The 7651-nt window shown below is 43.4% G+C and overlaps 1 pseudogene; it reads left to right on the plus strand.

Annotated features, from left to right (window-relative positions):
* The first annotated feature begins 263 nt into the window (after positions 1-263).
* On the plus strand, positions 264-3192 carry LOC143932964 (solute carrier family 41 member 1 pseudogene; annotated as a pseudogene).
* Positions 3193-7651: the final 4459 nt, after the last annotated feature.

The following is a 7651-nucleotide window of genomic DNA, read 5'->3' on the forward strand; positions in this document are numbered from 1 at the left end:
TATGTTACAGGGCCATTTAAGTAATAAATCTGTATGGATTATTTTTGGAGAACAAAGATATATTTTTGTGTCGCTTTTAATTCTGGCATTCTTTGCTTTAGGACTAGAAGATTTAGCAACCAACCCTAGAATATAACGACCCAATGCTTTTGGGATGACGAATACTCTTTACTTTTTTGTCTGAACCAAAATAAGAAACACTTTTTTTTTATTTTTGGCAGAAAAATATGATATGCATAACTTTTGAAATGTTCATATGTAACATGGCGATGGAGGCGGTCTTTTACACGTTCTTGTAGGCTATCTGGGTCCCCCAATAGTGTGTACTGAACTATACCTGCATGAGTCACTTCTGCCAAGTTTTCCTGACAGCAAGATGTATCACCAAGGTGACAGGGAAGGATTTCCAGTACACAACCTGTGATTTACAACCTCAGCACTGTACTTGTCTGTGTCCCGCCCCTCAGCTCTCCGAGCTCTCCTAAGGCTGGATTCACACCTATGCATTTTTAGTGCTTTTTGCTTATTGCAGATTTGGCCTACAGAATGTATTCCATGGGAAACCATGGTAAATGGACTCTAGTGCAAATCTGCAAAATGCAAAAAGCGCTAAAACTGCATAGGTGTGAATCCAGCCTAACTGAGCTCTGCAGTATATAATCTCCACTCTCTGCCAGCTCAGACAAACATTATAAATTCTGGACTTAGATAAGATGTAGAGTAGGGAATACGGCAGATAAACGGGTACAACTTATGCAGGAGGATTTGTTTCATCTCTATTACCTGAGGCCAGTCACTTCATTGGGTATTTGTAAGGGTTTACAACCTCTTTAATTTCACTTGTTGGGATAAATTGTTACTCCAGTTTGAGTGGGAAAAAAATAAGTTTTCTCCACCGTCTGCAGGGTCAGGGCTCAGCTCTCGTTGTGCCTGGCCTTGTGCTTTGCTCTTTGCTTGGAATGCTCTCCGTTTTTGGCACAACCCTCCTTCCTCCTCTGCCAGGTCTCCCCACCCTTCATGGTGACCTGGCTATGCTCACAGTCACACTTGTGCGTGTGCCCTGGGGCCCTGCCCGATCTCCTTTTGAGCACTTTTTACAATTTGCCACTACAATTGGTAATTGCGCGGTCATGATGCAATGTTGTACCCAAATGAAATTTGTGTCCTTTTTTTTTTTTTTAACACAAATAGAGCTTTCTTTTGGTGCTATTTGATCACCTTGGCAGTTTTTATTGTTTGCGCTGTACACAAAAAAGAGCGACAATTAAAAAAAAGGTGTTTTTTTACTTTTTGCTATAATATATATAGTGTAAATGAGACTGGTAGGGAAAGGGTTAACAGGGGCAGATCAAGGGGTTAAATGTATATTGCCTAAGTGTGTTCTGTATGGGGATAGGACTGAGTAGGATAGGAGACATTTTGCTGTTCCTACTTACTAGGAACAAATGACATGTCTCCTCTGACAACCCAGGGAGTTGTTTGTTTACACACACACATCCCTGTGCTGTCGCTTGTGCACGCGACCAATGGCCACATGCATCGGGTCCCCGCCGTGCAGCTTAAAGGAACCCCAAACGGGGTTTTGTGCAGAGGTGCCATTGTGCCACAGTATATGTACGCGAACCGGTTAATGCATATTACGCATTAAGTTAAAAAAAACTTCTGCCTTTTGAACCACTTGAAGATTAAAAAAAAACTATAACCTCATGGATCCAGCACTTTTACGGGAAAGCCAAAAAAAAAAATGTCACTGTCATCACACAAGCAGGGGATGGAATAAGGAGAAGGTATTAAAAAGGGATTAAAAAGAAAAACAAAAAAAAAAAACATAAAATGTTCCGATGGCAAATGTCAAAAGCAGTTTTTCCCCCAAAATTGGATATTTTATTCCACTTCCTATTCCTAAGAAGCCTCCTATGTCCAAAACTGGGGATGAAGCGCCTCCTTTTCCATCGCCCTCCAGGTCCTCTTCCCTTACCTGCTGGCAGGACTGGCCATGGTGTTAGCTGGGATGGTGCTGGATGTGGTGCAGCACTGGGTTGTCTTCAGAACCATCAGAGGTTTTCATACTGGTGTCTGCTTTGGTTGGCCTTAAGGAGAACCTGGAGTTGAAGCTGGCTTCTCCGCTTTCCACTGCTAAAAACAAAGATTAGATGGATGACTCCAGTGAAAAGTGAAAGATGGCAGTCAGAAATTTTAGCTTTACTTCAGGTTCAGGCCACAGCGGTTGGGCTCTTGGCTGCTGTCACTGCCATCATGTTAGGGGCTCTGTCTAAAGGTTATGTTGAGCTGGACCAAGCTGCAGTCCTCTGCGCTAGCAGCATCACCACAGTGTTTGTGGCTGCCCTGTCCTTGGGTCTGGTGATGATTGGAGTCGTCATTGCATCCAGGAAATTTTGAATAAAATGAGACAATGTGGCCACACCCATTGCTGCTAGTCTGGGGGATCTGATTACCTTGTTGCTTCTGGCTGGTGTCAGCAGCACGCTTTTCAGCTACAGAGATGTTCAGTACCCCATTCCGCTAATCTGTGTGGTCTTCATCATCCTGACCCCGCTGTGGGTGGCGGTGGCTAAGCAATCCCCTTACATTGCTGAAGTCCTGAAATCTGGTTTGTAGCTGGTCATTGTAGCCCATGTCCATTAGTAGGAGAGTCCATTGGTGGCCTTATCCTGGACAAAACCATAACAGATCCCAAATTCGAGGAAATGTCAGTATTTACTCTGGTTATTAATGGTGTGGCCAGAAACCTGGTTGCTATTCAGGCCAGCGGATCTCCACCTTCTTCCATTTCTGGAGCATGCCGGGCGTCCTACCATACAAGATGGGGCAGCACATTCACCACCACCTTCTTCTCCGGTGTTAATTCCAAATCAGCTTGAGTATTGTTCCTTTGGGTTGTCCCTGGTCACTTGGTCTTCCTGTACACCATCCACTTGTTACAAGAAGGTCACACATCGCTCACCATACTCTGTTACCTTCTACTTGACTGCTGCCCTTAGGTCTGCATCTTGCTCTATGTGGCTGACCTCAATGTTTGGTACATGTGGCGGAAAGGATTGGACCGGGATTAAATTGTCCATCCCATACCTCACTGCCCTTGGCGACATGTTGGGTACCGGTTTCCTTGCTACCTGCTTCTGCTTGGGCTATCTTCTTCCTGTTAAAGAGGAGGCAGAGCTGCGTGATTAGGCTGATTCCTTCATTTTGCTTCCAGTTTTTGCACTGTAGAAGAAACATTAACAGAAGATCCAGGGACATTTCTTACCAAAAACCAACACCAAATGGGACTTGAAATTCACAATATTTATCAGCCATATTAAAAACACTGCACCAGATTTATAATGGGGGGGATTTTTTTTTTTTTTTTATATGTATATAAATGCTGTTTGTTTCAGATATAATACTTTTTCCTGAAAAAAAAAGTGCTCTGGTCAGGAAGGAGGTAAAACCTTCCGGAGCTGAACTGGTTATGATAAAAAAAACTTGTGTGCAGCAGCCCTTCTAATACTTACCTGAGTTCCATCTCCATCCAGCAATTCTTGTCTGTCTGGGGACTTTCTCTCATTGACTGCTGCAGCCAATTTACCATTGGCTCCCACTGCTGTTAACCACTTTAAGACCAAAGCCTATTTCTGACACCACTTGTTTAAAAGTTAAATTCAGTTTTTTTTTTTTTTGCTAGAAAATTACTTAGAACCCCTAAACATTAAATAATTTTCTAGCAAAGATCCTAGAGAATGGTATTTGTGCAGCTTTCTTTCAAACACAATTTTTTGGGAAAAAATACACTTCACTGTTATGCTTTAAAATTGCATGCACTCGTAGAATGGTGACAAATGACTGTATCTAAACATCTCTATAGGCAGCGTTTAAAAATGTTTTAATGGTTACCCGTTTAGGATCACAGAGGAGGTATTTTGCTAGAATTATTGCTCCCGCTCTAACGATCGCCACGATACCTCACATGTGTGATTTGAACACTATTAACATTTACGCATGCGTTTTTTATTTGGTGCATGAGTGACACCCACCAGGGAGTGACAGGTACTCTTTATGAAGGGATCTGGGGTCTAAAAGACCTCAAACCCCTCCTCTGCTCTTCAGAGTATTCAAAACGCCTAAATGGGGGTTTTTGAATACCTTTTAAGTTTTTTTTATATTGGCGCCGTTGGCTGCCGAGTAAACCGGAATGGCCGTTGCAACATTGCTTCCCGGTTACTACATTGGAAGACCTGATTGAAGCAGATTCCAGCTTTGTTCGGGACTCCAGCCAGCCAGCGGACATGATTGCTTTAGTCTCCTGGAGGGATGGGAGATTCGGGCAGAGCAGTGGAAGGTGGCATCCCCTCCGGTGCTTGCATCACTCCGGTACAACCACTTCAACAAAATGACGTATAGGTATGTTATTTTGTGTGAAGTGGTGAGCCAATGAGGTGAGCGATGGGGCAGGGCTGAGCCGTGGCTCTGTGTCCAAATGGACCCACATAGCAGCGGCTCAGCTGGGGTGCCCCCATAGCATTCCTTGAGCATGACCTTTATTTTTATATTATGGTGGAAGGAACAAGGTTAAAGTTTGCATGCACTCCTTCTATGTATCTTTAAGTGATTGATTGATATTCTAGCACAATTGCTTTGCCTGCAAGATGACCCTGGCTGTCATATTAAGATTGGCTTGATGGTTTTTGAGCACCCGCCACGTTATCTCAACACCTGCCATGTGTCCAGTTACAGTTGGCGAGCGTAAAAGCATATTATGTGAAATGAAGTATGATCGCAAGCTTGCAGATACAGCAAACTATTTATAGTCCTATTTACTTGAAAAAAGCTGAAATTACTTATTGAGCCCGTGAGAGGCCTGAGAGAATCCTACAGTGCCAGAGGTGTAGGGTTGGCCATTAAACTGCAAATTGTTCCAAATGAACTGAATGTTTCCAGGCCAGTGTAAGTCATTTTCATTGCTAATTGGGCAACTGGGACTCCTAAATGATCTTCAGCATCTTGTTGCTCTGCTGCACAATCTACATAAAGTTTCAAATACAATAATAGGAAACACAGAAAAAAAATTATACAGCTATTTAGATTATTCTCTTGATATAGTTTGTTTCTAAAATCTCTTTAAAGTGGAGTTGTGCCCCCAAACATTAATATTTTAAAAAACAAAAAAAACAACAAAAAAAAACATTTGGAATCTTTTTTTTTTTTTTTTTTTAACTCGCCTCTAAATGGCTGTTGCTAGGGGGTCCCTCGTAGTCTGCCTCCTTCAGTGCCTGGGCTGGTGACATCACTTCCCCTCGGCACAGGAAGGGCTCAGCTCTGCCTCCTCCCTCCTGTCAATCATCTGGGACACGTGACAGGTCCCAGATGACTGCTCAGGCACTCACAGCGCCACTCGTGCATGTGCAGTGGGTGCCCAGCTGTGAAGCCACAGTCGGGCACCCACAGTAACAATGCCGCTGCTGGCGAACTGAGGGGGAGACTAGCGGGGCTTCTATCCCCCGCATCGCTGGACCCTGGGACAGGTAAGTATGCAATTATAAAAAATCAGCAGCTGCAGTATTTGTAGCTGCTGACTTTAATTATTTTTTTGTTAAATGGGCAAACCACTTTAATATTCCTTTATATTCACAATTTGTCTACTGTTGTCATAGAAACCTTACAGCTTAAGTTAAGTTTTTTTTATTTTTTATTTTATTTTTATTTTTTTAATTTGCAAGGGGACTATACTTACAATGAATGAGAAGTGTCCCTTGTGCTGATGGATGCTCACTTTATTAAGATGTTCAGTCCTCTGAACCCCCCTCCCATACCCCTGCAGCAATAATCTTTGGTTCTATGGGGGTTAATACGAGACACTTGACCTGTCAAAGGCACTTGCCATGGGAAGGATGATGGATGAGGCTGCAAATGGGTTAGAGACGGCAAGGCACATTCTAGTCCCTCACTTAGAGGGAAAGACGGGGTAGTTCCAGCATTGTGGTTCTAGTATTACATGGGACTTGCAATTTTGATTAGACTTGAGTATTATTTGTGTCCATTAGTATGGCTGTATATAACTGGGTCAAATTGTAGGAGGGCCCTTGTTACAGTTTTTAACATTTTTAGTGTTTATAAAGCAAGACTGTTTATATTTGAATTAAAGATAAAGATGGGGCAGCAACGGAAATAGATTATGAGGACATATATCACTGCTGTGAAGCATAGGCTCGTTTATGACCAATTAAGAAACCAATACCTTGCCCCCACCCCCCCCCCCCCCCCCCCCTCCAAAAAAAAAAAGACAGGGAAGCTGATTAAGTTGGAAATAGGCCAAGGCAAGAGGTTTATTGAAATGTTCAAAAGTACAACTTCCCAAATGTAGCAAACAACAATGCGAGTCACAGCATACCATGAGCACCCATAAAACATATACTCACATAGTGAGCTCCGCGGTGATGTCACGAGCCGTGGTCCAGACTCCTGGAAGTGGGAACGGGATACCTGTCAAAGACCCCCCCCCCCCCTCACAATTGGCAGTGGAGGAGGGGAGGAGACAAATGAGCCGAAGTTCCACTTTTGCGTGGAACTCCACTTTAACTTCCCTTTTTAGGTTCACACCCACAGTGATGGCATGCTTCCAGCAGTCGAGGCTCCCTTTTCCCTAAAGGCAGTTTAAGGGGCCTTCAGTATCACTGAAAATATCCCTATTAATATTCTCCATCAGTATCTGTCATTTTTTAAGAATTAGAAAGTAGCTACCTCCAATAAAACAAAATTGAGACTTGCACATTGTTGAATTCTTGCATTGAAATATTTTATTCCATTTCCATCCCCATAAATTATCATCCAAAAGGCCTCTGTTTTTTGCTTTACTGGATCTAAATGTGAGAGAAAAGACCACTTTTGCATGCATTGATATTAGGGATGAGCTTCGAGTTCGAGTCAAATTCATGTTCGACTCGATTGCCCCAGGGGACATGTATCAATGCAAAAAAAAGTTTTAAAAAGGGCCGTTTTTTCGGGAGCAGTGATTTTAATAATGATTAAAGTGAAACAATAAAAGTGTAATATTCCTTTAAATTTCGTACCTGGGGGGGTGTCTATATTATGCCTGTAAAGGGGCGCATGTTTCCCGTGCTTAGAACTGCCCTCCACAAAGTGTCACTTCTGCAGGAAAAAAAGTCATTTAAAATCACTCGCGGCTATAATGAATTGACGGGTCCCATAATACAGAGAACACTCTTTGAAGGTCATTGATAAAAAAAATAAAAAAAGCGTAGGGTTCCCCCAAATTCAATTATCAAGCCCTTCAGGTCTGGTATGGATATTAAGGGGAACCCTGCGTCAATTTTTTTTTTTAATTGATGTGCGGTTCCCCCTAAAAATCAATACCAGACCCTTTATCTGAGCATGCAACCTGACAGGCCACAGGAAAAGAGGGGGGACGAGAGAGCACCCCTCTCCTGAACCGTACCAGGCCACATGCCCTCAACATTGGGAGGATGCTTTGGGGTCCCATCCAAAGCACCATGTCCCCATGTTGATGAGGACAAGTGCCTCATCCCCACAACCCTGGCCGGTGGGGGCTGCGGGCAGGGGGCTGCGGGCAGGGGGCTTATCAGAATCTGGAAGCCCCCTTTAACAAGGGGACCCCCAGATCCCAGCCCCCCCT

The sequence above is a fragment of the Lithobates pipiens genome, unplaced genomic scaffold (genome assembly GCF_037356315.1).
Source record: "Lithobates pipiens isolate NorthernLeopardFrog02 unplaced genomic scaffold, aLitPip1_a1.2 Scaffold_27, whole genome shotgun sequence".
NCBI lineage: Eukaryota > Metazoa > Chordata > Amphibia > Anura > Ranidae > Lithobates > Lithobates pipiens.